Raw genomic sequence first — 12,539 nt, forward strand, 5'->3', positions numbered from 1 at the left:
TTCACCTAGACACCTTGTAGCTTGCACACATTCACCCGATGTCACTTAGGCACTTTTTTTAAAAAATAAGTCACTTGGACACTTCTTTTGGCATAATTCAATTAAGCATGTTCTTGATTTTGATAACTTATTTTTTAAGATAAGATGAGTATTGGCTTGGCCTTTTATTGCATGAAATGAATTTTTTATTTTTATTTTTGAGAGTTTGAGTTTGACCTTTAAATTATCATGATCCATTGCATTAATTTAATTTCTCGATTTTTCTAATTGCATACGCCTAATATTTATTTTTATACCCTTATCAATTTATTTGATTATTTACTCAATCATTTATTCATTTATTTTAATTCCATGAATTGACATCTTGGATTCTATAGCTATGTGATTTGATTTTATTACCAATTACAAAAATTTTCTTTGAACTTTATTTTTTTTAATTTTGCATGAGACAGGGAGCGACGAAGGAGAGAGGATCACAGCTGAAGAGGAGCAGCTTGCAAGGTGAGGGACCCACATATAGTACACAGAACAAAGATGGAGAGAGAGAGAAGAGAGATGGTGTAGTTTCAGTGTGAGGACTGCGGAGAGAACCTGAAAAAGCCAAAATTGCCCAACCACTTCAGGATCTGTTCCGCAAACAAGTTGTCCTGCATTGATTGTGGAGAAACATTTGGGCAGCAAAGTGTTCAGGGCCACACGCAGTGTATTACTGAAGCGGAAAAATACGGCCCCAAGGGACAAGGGAAAGCTTTGAATGGTACCCCAGCAAAGGCCAAAAGTGATTCAAAGCAAAGGCCTGAAGTTGATATAACTGTTGGGTTATCTGAACGTCCTCCATGGTTTTGTAGTCTTTGCAATACAAAGGCTACTAGTAAGCAAGCACTACTACTCCATGTTGATGGGAAGAAGCACCAAGCAAAAGCGCGAGCCTTTCATGCTGCTAATGAACCTAAGCAGAAAGAAGAATCCACTAAAAATGGGAATGTTTCAACAGAAAACATTTCAAAGGATGAATCAATTGGCAATAAAAATGTTGAGGCAAAGATGCAAAATCCACCTCAAATGGCCACTGTGCATGGCAGCTTAGAGACTGAAAATGAAAATTTGGCATCAAAGAAGAAAAGAAAACTTGATGCATCTGATAACAATGGTGATAGGAAAAAGGTTGGAGGTGATGCATCAGGTGAATTAGGCAATGGTGAAGTGATTCAGGTTGAAACGGCAGAAGCACGAGAGCTCCAGCTCACTTCCCCAGCGCACGTTAGCACTTTCCGAGGCGCAGATTAGCGCTTCCCCCAAGAGTGAAAGCCGCAGCACTAGAATCTCTCTCACCATCCTTGTATTTCTTTGTCTAAAAAATTCCTCATTTTCTTCACCCAAACGAACTAACAAACCGAACAAGCAGCCAAAAGAATTCACGTTTTCTGAGAAGCCACAAACCCACCAACAAAAATGTGCCCTCCCCAAAACCCTAAGCTCCTCTCCTTCTTCTTCCTCCAAGCCATCATCATGACCGCTATCATCTCCCTTTTCTTCCTCTTTGTCGGCGTAGCCGCCATACTCATCCTCCACATCTGTTTCGCCGGCGGCGCCTTCCATCACCGACACCACCGCAGCACTTACCTTCCAAATTCCGGCTACTCTGCGGAAGACCTACCAGGCCACCTCCTTCCAAACCAAACAACCAAGCACGCTGCCATACCGAAAGGAGAAGTTGGGACCACGCACGCGCCTGCAATGCAAAGGAAGCTCCAGTTTCTTGCAAACTTAGATCAGAAAAATGGCGCACGGTGGCTACGGGAAGCGTAGGGTCGCCGAACGCAAGCCCGAGGGTCGACAATCGAAGGAATTGGCTATGGATAAGAAACCCAAATCAGTGCCTCTCAAGAACCAGATACGCTCCACAGAACGCCTCCTCCGTAAGAATCTTTCGCCTGAAATTAAAGAATTTTCAAATCCGGAAAGATACAGCGTATAAGGAAATATCGTGGCTGAAAGAGAGATCCTTTGGGATGACAAAATCAGAAACCTCGTACACAGCTGACGGTGCATTCCATATTAGCAGTCATACTTTCCATACTGAAGAGACCATCTACACGCATTAAAAAAGGAAAAAAAAAAAAAAAAATTCCCATAGGGATGAGGCCGCCATATAAATAAGAGAGAAAATGAACAAAGTGAGAGAAGGATTTTATTTTTTTTTTATTTATTTTTTTTTATTTTAGAGATCCGAACAAGAAGCAGAATTCTTCCAGAGAGGACACGCACAGATTTTTTTAGGGAGATCAACACACGAGAACAATTTTCCTAGGTAGAAGCACGCGGGATTTTGGAAGGGAGCAAGCAACCACTTTAATCACCATGAGAGGATTTTCTCTTTCACTTCACAGGTTAGTTTTCTATGTAGTACTTTTATTTAGCCTAGATTTTTTTAAAACTTAAATTTTTTATTAATTCTTTGTGTTAAAGTTTATATTATTTTCTTTTTGAAATCCCAAATTAGTTTAGTTTCAATCTACCTTTTAGTTTAAGTTTGTTAGTGATCTTAATTCTTCAGTTTAAATAATCATGTTAAATAAAGTTTGTGCTTTTAATTCCAATTAGTTTGATTTTAATTTATTTTCAGTTTAAATGCATTCGTTGATCTTAATTATTTAGTTTGAAATAATCATGTTAAATAAAGTTTGTATTTTTAATTCCAATTAGTTTGATTTTAATTCGTTTTTAGTTTAAATGCATTCGTTGATCTTAATTCTTTAGTTTGAAATAATTTTATAAAATAAAGTTTGCGTTTTTAATCCCTATTTGTTTTATTTTAATTTGGTTTTAGTTTAAAAGCATCTGTTGATCTTAATTCTTCAGTTCAAATAATCATGTCAAATAAAGTTTGTGGTTTTTTTTTTAATTCGAGTTAGTTTGGTCTTAATTTGTTTTTAGTTTAAATGCATCTGTTGATCTTAATTCTTTTGTTAAATAATTATGCCAAGTAAAGCTTGTGTTTTTTTTTTTTTTTTTTAATTCTAGTTAGTTTGGTTTTAATTCGTTTAAGCTTTAATGCCTTTGTTGATTCTAATTCATTTGTTTAAATAATCTTATTAAATAGAGTTTAATTTCAATTTAGTTTGATCTTAATTTATTTTATAATTTGAACGTGTTTATGACTTTAATTCAATTGTTTGATTAATCCTCTTAGATAAATTCCATTTTTTTAATTTCAACTTTAGTTTAGTTTTAGTTTACTGATCTATTTATTTGTTTTTGCTTAAATATATTTGCAATTTCAATTTGATAGTTTAACCAATCTTATTAGATAATGTTGATGTTTTTTAATTCTAATTTAATCTAGTATTAATAAATTTAGTATGAATGTGTTTGTGCATTTTTTATTTCATTAATCTTGATTTTGATCCATTTATATCCAATTTTGTGGTTGATTATAATTTCGGTTAATTAATTTATTCAATCACATGTTATTATTTTTCATATTTTGAGTATGGCATACTTTGGTTGTGATCTATTAATGTTTAGTTTGAGTTTTTAGGAATTTTAGATAATCAATCTAGTTAATTGCATGTTATTGTTTTCATATTATCAAGTTTGCCAAACTTAGCTTTTTTGATTTATCATATTTTATCAGAATGTTAATTTACCTTAATTGAACCCATATTATTATCTCCATATGTTAAGTTTGTTGACTTTAATCCTTGACTGGTTTTTCTTTTCTTAATTCATGAGTTTCTTGAAATCTAGATGTTAGTCTTGGATGATATTTTTGTTAGTTTTTTTTTATTAGGATGCCATTAGTTTGTTGCCTTAGTGATTGTTAGTCAAATTCCTTTTTGGAAGGCCACTGGAAACCCATGAAGGTTGGCCCTACTCTCATCAGTTTAATTGTCATGATTTTCAAAATCTTTATTTTATGATCATCGTTCCTTTTTGTTTTGATTGGTATTTTGTTTTCTATATTTTGTTATTTTAGAAATCAATTTCTTTTATTTAAATTTTTTTTTTTCAAAAGATCCCTTTAAAAATCTATTTCAAAAACTCATTTAGATTCTTTAGAATCAAAATCTTCTTTTTAAAAAAAATATGCAACCATATTCTAATCGGTTTGCATCTTTCTTGGTTTTTAATGAAAATTTTGGTTTTGAATAAAACAAGAATCAAAGCTTGTGATCCCAAATAAATGGGACAATTCTAGGCTAAATTTGTGTATATCGATTGGGGAATTGGTGAAACCCTTACATAAGAAAATATTTTCAAAACTTATTTTTGCTACCACCCTTGCTATTTATTGTAATCATATTTACATTCTTCTTCTTTTTAGGAATTATATAATACTTGATTATTTCGTATACTCTGATCATTTTGCTAATTAATTAGATAAGCATGTTAGGATTTCTTATTTTATTATTTATTATCTAACCCCCCATGTCCTGAGGAAGTGTATTATGAGTTATCTATGCTATCCAGGTACGCCCCCCTATCACCTACCTTCTAAATTCTGTAAACATGATTGCCATTGTGAATTATGTCTATGTTTGATAGTGCTTGGGTGTCTTGATGTTTGTTATATTGTTCGATTATTTATGATAAAGTGCATGTTGGGTGATATACCATCTAAACTAACCTTTGATGTTTTGTGATAGTGTTTAAGAAGTGGTTCAAGTGCGCACCCTAACTCTTCTTTATTGTGATTTGATCTTGTTTGACATGCTGTTTTTTTTAAAATCAACTTAATTACCTCGATATCTATAATTAACCAATTAATTGCCACATTTCCATCAACTTAGTGAGTAGAGACCTCTTTAGGGCTTAGAGGGGTGCTACCTCTTAGAGGTACCTTCCCAATACCTGATCCCCGGACCTAAACTCGGATTTTTCAAAGACGCGCTTTTTCCAAAAATTATGGAGTCATTTTTTAGGGTTTTTATTTGTTGTTTTATTTTCCCTTTGAAATAAAATAAAATAAGTGGCGACTCTGACTTTTTCAAAAATTAATTTTTCACCAAATAAAAGCGAGTCTCGCCGATTGAGTGGGGACACAAGTGAAAAATGCGGGTCCACAGTAACACATAATTTTATTTTATTTTTTCAAAAAGAAACTTATAGCATGCATAAGATGCATGGGGCCTCTTTCTAAAAAGAAAAGGGATTCTATCTTTCGGATCAGGAGAATGTATGAAAAATGAGGGCCACTTTGACAATGGAGTCCACTTTTGAGAAAAGAATAAAATCACCACATGGCTCCATGGAGAGGGGAATGTGCAGTCTATCATTGAAGGAGAGTTAACAACCACGTGTTCCTTAAGGAAGGGATTCTCTCCATACAACACACATTGCATCCTAAAGAGAGGAGGGTCTTCACACATTGTCAATAACAGAGGATACACATGCACATGGAGGATCAATTGCTACGATGAATATTAGTGGTTCATCCATAGGCCCACACATAGCTGCACATATTGGAGAAGAAGTAGCAGGCTATTACTTCAAGATTTACAATGGGCAACCCACACACACCGTTTGGAGAAGGCAAGTCAGTTTTTTTTTTTTTTTTTTTTCCATTCCTAAGTTTTGGTTTGTAAGTTAGTTTTCTTTATATTTGCTATGATTCCATTATATTAAAAGTTAGAATTGTTTATTTTAGTTTTGAGTAATCCTATATAGTTTAGGTGTTTTACGAATTCTAGTTTACAAGTTTAATTGATCTCATCTAATGAAATTCAAGTTTTTCAATTTGTTTGAACTTAATTTGGTTCATTTTAATTAGTTTAAGTACTTTTATAATTTTAGTTCATTAATAAAATTGGTCCCATCTTTGAAAGTTCATGTTTTTAGTTTGCTTTAATTTAATTAAGTTCATTTTAATTAGTTTAGGTACTCTTATAGTTTTAGTTCATTAATAAAATTGATTATATATTTGAAGGTTCATGTTTCTAGTTTACTTTTATTTTATTTAATTCATCTATTTAGTTTAGATACTTTTATAGTTTCCGTTCATTAATAAAATTGATCTCATGTTTGAAAGTTCATGTTTTTAGTTTAGTTTGATTTAATTTAATTCATCTATTAAGTTTAGACACTTTTATAATTTTTAGTTCATTAATAAAATTGATCTATGTTTGAAAGTTCATGTTTTTTTTGGTTTGATTTAGTATGACTCATTTTAATTAGTTTAGGTACTTCTATAATTTTAGTTGATTAATAAAATTGATCCCATATTTTAAAGTTCATGTTTTTAGTTTGTTTTGATTTAATTTGGTTCATTTTAATTAGTTTAGGTACTTTTATAATTTTAGTTCATTAATAAAATTGATTCTATGTTTGAAAGTTCATGTCTTTGGTTTACTTTGATTTAGTTTAATTCATTTATTTAGTTTAGATACATTTATAGTTTTAGGTCATTGATAAAACTGATTTTATGTTTGAAAGTTCATGTTTTTAGTTTGTTTTGATTTAATTTGGTTTCATTTTAGTTAGTTTAGATATTTTTGTAGTTTTAGTTCATTAATAAAATTGATCCCATGTTTGAAAGCTTAAGTTTTTTAGTTACTTTGATTTAATGGTTCATTTTAATTAGTTTAGGTAGGTATTTTTATAGTTTTAGTTCATTAACAAAATTGATTCCATGTTTGAAAGTTCATGTTTTTAGTTTACTCTAATTCAATTTAATTCATCTATTTAGTTTACATACCTTTTATAATTTTAGCTCATTAACAAAATTGATTCCTTGTTTGAAAGTTCATGTTTTTAGTGTACTTTGACTTAATTTAATTCATGTATTTAGTTTAGACACTTTATAATTTTTGGTTCATTAACAAAATTAATTATATGCTTGAAAGTACACATTTTTAGTTTGCTTTGATTTAGTTTTGCTCATTTTAATTAGTTTAAGAACTTTTATAATTTTAGTTCATTAGTAAAATTAATTCTATATTTGAAAGTTCATGTTTTTAGTTTACTTTAATTTACTCAAACTCATTTTAATTTTAGTTCTATAATTTTAGTTCCTTAGCTAAATCGATCCCATTTTTTTTATTTTTTTTTTGGTTTTTGTTTTAAAATCATTAATGTTAGTTACTAATCATCCTTGTCTTAGTTTATATGCTTTTAAAATCCTAATAGTTAGTTCATGAATCGATATCTTGTTAGTTTGTCTAATCTAAAATGCTTTGCTTGTTACTTTAGTGATCCTTCATTTAATTTGATTTGTTTCTAAGGCCTTTGGAAACTCATGAAGATTGGCCTCTACTCTCACCTAGTTTGCTTGGTTGCTAGAAAATATTACTTTCTGATTTTATTTTGTCTTGTTTTGCTTGGTTTTTTATCCTTGTGTTTTGTGGTTTAAAAATGCAACTTTTCACTTTTAAAAAGAAAGTATTTTCTCAAAATGCTCTTTATTAAAATGGATTTCAAAAACTCCTTCTATAATCATTTTCTTAAAAAATATGCAACCATGTTTTAATTGGTTTACACCTTTCTTTTATTTTCAAATAAAAATTCTAATTTTTAGTGGAATATGAATCCAAGTTTGTGATCACAAATGAATGGGATAATTCTCAACTTTGATGAGTTTGTCAATACTCATATGAGGTTGGGAATCCATAGGCTAGATTTGTGTATATCAAATGAGGATTTTATGAAACCCTACATAAAATTCTTTATCAAAAACCTTTTATTGTCAACTTGTTCGATTTGTTGCATCTCAAGAATAAAAATTTGATTTGGATAATTATGATGGTCCTAAATTTTTTTCCCATGGCCGTATGATATTGTGAACTTCATGAACTTGATTTTAAAAGTTTGTGTGAATCAAAAATCATATTTCAAATGTAAATTATGAATTAATCTTTTGGTAGGTTTAGTTTTTGCCTAATTCTGGATACCCAAACTTTTTTTTTGTATTTTTAAATTATTAGATGACTTTGAAAAATTATTCTAACTTTTGTCCTTAATTCCAGACATCTTGAAATTTATTTTATACACATACAATATTAAAAAAATGTTTTTCAAATTAGGAAAAAATAATTTTCCTTTATTGTACCCACTGCATTATCCTAATTTTGAATAGAAAGGTTCTTTAATTATTTTTAAAATTGATTTTACATGTTCTTGCTTTGTTATTATTTTTCTTGTAAATATGACATTTTGAATATATTGCATGATTTTTCTTCTGATTTTATAGAATTTATGGGTTGGCTAAAAAAATTGATTTATGCATTCTATTAAATTATCATATTCTGAACCTTTTGATAAATTTTTGTAAATTGGAACTAATTAGGGCTTCAATATATTATTTGGCTAGTTGGATAACAAACTAAACATGTAGGAGATGTTCCCTAAAAAAATTTTGTAATTAGATTCACATTCTAGATTTTTTTTTTTTTTTTTAGGATTTGTCTGCATGTTGAAATTCTTGTATAATGTTTCATTTATTATTTAATCTAGAGTTAATTGACTAATCATCACTTGATCTTGGCTTTGGTATTGTATTATAGTCATAATGATGATGTTGTATGCTTTTTTTTCTATGATGAAATAATACTTCTTTAGAGTTTTTCAAGTGAATGCAACTATTCTACCTTTTGTTGCGTGCTTTGTTTTATTCTCTAATTTTTGGTATTTTTAAGCTCTTTTGTATATTCTTTATCCTTAACAATGAGGTGTATGCATGTCCTAGGTGATAGTTGATATTTCTTTGGATTCCTGTCATTTCATTTAAGCTATACATATACCATTTGTATTATGATTCACTATCTCAATTATTTATTAGAGTAATTATTCTAACCACCATCTAGCTTTATGGAAATGCCTTGTAAGTTATTTATGCAATACAGGGATGCCCCTCATACTTTTATCCTTTTAGCTTTGTAAATAGATATGTTTTGTGTGTCAACATCTTCATATTTGATATAGCTTTGTTATGTGCTATGACTGGTGTTTGATTCCTTGAATGAGATATAACGCATGTTGCATTTTGTATTATTTGTCAAACTAACTTTGATGTTTTCATGAAAGTGCTTTAGGTTGCAATTCAAGTATTTTCTTTCTCATATGATTGATTTATGTGGTTTGATTGTTTTAATGTGAATAGAATTTTGTTTGACCTTAGATATAATCACCTTTGTTATTTTTAGTATCCACAATTTATTGATTAATTGTCATACTTTCCTCAAACTAGTCAATAGAGACCTATTTTTAAGGTTTAGAGGGGTACTACCTTTATGGTACTTTCCCAATAGGTAATCTAGCCTTGATCCATACTTAGACTTGTTTTTTCAAAGATGCCCATTTTCAAAATTAAGGTGTCATTTTTTAGGGTTTTATTTCTTATTTTATTCTATCTTTTAAAAATAAATAAAAATAAGTAGCAACTTCAACTTTATAAAAATCATTTTTTCACTAAGAGAACGAGTTTTGTCGTCAAGTGAGGATGTGTAGACCCTCAATTTTGTCCTCCTAGCACATGTCCTATTAGGTGTTTGTTTGGTACTTTACAGATATCCCTGGTGGCCCATCACTACTCATGTACTTATCTTTTCTGGGCCACCTTGGAGACTCTAGTTGAGGGATTTATCTGACCCTTATTGTGACCATTGGCGGTCTTGATTTAGACTTAGGTTTTTCCTTCCTTTTTAAGGTAGCTCTTAGGTGCACTTTAGGTTAGACTCATCTAGGTTCACCTAGGCTCACTTAGGTTTACCTTGGCCCGCTTAGATTCACCTAGACACCTTCCAGTTTGCACACATTCACCCTAGGCCACTTAGGCACTTTTTCATAATAGGTCACTTGGACACTTCTTTTGGCATAGTTCACTTAGGCATGTTCTTGATTTTGGTTACTTATATTTTTTTTTAGATAAGATGAGTATTGGCTTGACTTTTTATTGCATGAAATAAATTTTTTTATTTTAAATGGTTTGAGTTTGTCATTTAAATTATTGTAATCTGTTGCATAATTTAATTTCTTGACTTTTTCTCATTGCGAACATCTAATATTTATTTTTATATCTTTATCAATTTATTTGTTTATTTACTAATTTATTCATTCTTTAATTCCATGAATTGACATCTTGGATTTTGTGGCTATAAGATTTGATTTTTTTTATTATCTTATTTTATTCTATTTCCAATTACATGATTTCTTATTTCAATTTTATTTTAAATTTTGCATGAGACTGGGAGCCATCAATGAGAGGAGATCACAATTGAAGAGGAGCAGCTTGCAAAGTGGGGGGACCCATATACAATACTCAGGAAGATAAAGGAGAAAGGAAAAGGAATTAAAGAAAAAAAAACAAAACACCACATGAGGAGCACTACTTTGGGAGTACAAAAGGATCATGGGATGAATTATTCCCATGCATTGACTCTTTGGAGAGCATCACCACCAGCAGGGAGGATCAACACACTTTCACATGACAATGTCACATGAGAAAAAGTAAGAGATAGCATGCATATCACGCTAGAGTAACAGCTGGGATGACATCTCACGAAAAGAAGCAAGAAAGGAGTAACAGATGGACTTTTCTTCTAGGGATCTGGAGACTTCAAGATTCCATTACAGAAAGTACATTAAGCATGACAGGATCAGATCACAACCGTTTTGGAAATCTCAAGAGTTCTATTGGGTCTATGTCTCATTGCACTCTCTTGTTAAAGTAGAGAAAGCCAACACCATCTTAAAGTACCATCGCCTACGAAACATCATGCAGTTGTTCCATTTCGCGGAACTCTTCTTCGTTTTGATCTTATTCTTCTGGATTTTTACTCGTCTTCCATTCAACATCCAAATCTCCAGTGAGTATTTATAAAAAATCTTGATAATTATCGACAACCTTCTCTTCATTTTCTTATTCTGTAATGCAATCATAATCATTCTACTCTTCAAATCCAGCCAATTTTCCAATCGAAACTTGCCCATTCACAATGTTGAAGCTGATATCTACAAAGAGTTCGTCAAGAAAAGTGAAAATAATCATCCTAATTCTCAATCTTAATATCTTTATCTATCTCAGGAGCCAGCGGTGGTTATGTAGGACAAACGGATGATATGTGCAACAAACATTGTATGTCCTACATGTGAAAAAGTGGTTCCAATAGTCACAGGAAAAAGGGATTCATACCTGAAAGCTTATCGTCGGAGTTACTCGGAGAAGCCGAATCGAGACCATTCGGAGAAATCTGGCGGAATACTAATTGGGCTTATGATTGTATTATTTGGCGATGGTGTTGTAGTAAAGGACATAAGGATTTTTTTTGAAAATGGATGATCTCAATTCAGTTTCACGAGCTACATGTCGTCTCCCTCGACTCAATTTTCGATGTTGGGATTTTGCATAGTGGAGGAACATGGGAAAGAAACGGGGGCAGAGATTAGCTGGAAGTGTCTCAAGGATCAGCTGATTTCATGCAGAAAATCAAAATGAATTATGGGTTAAAGAAAATGAATATGAGCAGTCCTTCCATGGTTGCTACATACGTAATTAGAACAATTTTACCTCTGCCAGGTCCTCCCTTGGGGAATTCCTCGTTCACGCAAGAAGCCTACTTTGAAATCACAATATTGTTTTCAGGTGAAGGTGATCCTGACGCAGTTGGCCAGGTTAAGGAAGGTGAGAGAACGAAGCTCGTCCATGAGAATTCCAATGCTAAAGCCAATTCAGAATTTATAATCCATCTTGAAGAAAGGAAACTTGGCTCTAAGGACGATGACAAAGGTGAAGTGGTAATGCTATCGATGAGGCTCACTGTTGGAGGCTCTTTACCTTTGAAACTTCCTAGCAGCTTCCCAGGATCAATTGGATTGAACTCCAATGGCTTTGTCTATCTCGACAGAATTAAACTTGTATTCGAATCGGAGAAGGAAGAATAGGAAAGGGCAAACAAGTAACTGGTTACAAATTTGATCCTACCCAGAAGAAGGTGTTCTTCACAATAGATTGAGAACTAATTCATGTAGTCTATTACAAGTTAAAGGAATTTGGGAGTCTCCTTTATCCAACCCTTGGAGAAAACACAGACGTGGAAGTTCTGATTAATTTTGGACAAACTTGCTCACTGCCATACCCTCCCTCTTATATTTAATTCTTTTGTTCAATCTTTGGAGAGGGGTTTTGTGCAATCATTCAGGGTTTTGATGTAAGGATTTGAGATATACTAGTGAAAAATGTCGTCTATAAGAGGGCATTGGAAGCAGATGAAAATAGTCAGTAGGAAGTGCCTCAATCAATTCTGGTATGTTCTCTTGCCTCTCTCTGTTCTTGCTCACATCAGCACTGTTTTTTTATTTTTCTGGTTTAAAACAACGAGTACTCATCAATTTTTCAGCCAGAGCCTCTAAAATTTTTGGTCAAATTCATCTTATAGTAGATGAGTATGTGGATTAATACATTTATGTTCATAATCTTCCTAGTTGATTCAACGATGACCTTATGGAGGATTGCCATTCCATTAATCAATGGTATGATATATGCGAGTATCTATCCAACTCAGGACTTGGTCCCCAGCTTACAAATTCTAGAGATGTTGATGATT

General features: G+C 31.8%; 1 pseudogene; it reads left to right on the plus strand.

Moving 5' to 3' along the window:
* Window positions 1-555: 555 nt before the first annotated feature.
* LOC132253184 (UBP1-associated proteins 1C-like) lies at window positions 556-1,534 on the plus strand (annotated as a pseudogene).
* Window positions 1,535-12,539: the final 11,005 nt, after the last annotated feature.

The sequence above is a fragment of the Vitis vinifera genome, chromosome 18 (genome assembly GCF_030704535.1).
Source record: "Vitis vinifera cultivar Pinot Noir 40024 chromosome 18, ASM3070453v1".
Classification (NCBI taxonomy): Eukaryota; Viridiplantae; Streptophyta; class Magnoliopsida; order Vitales; family Vitaceae; genus Vitis; species Vitis vinifera.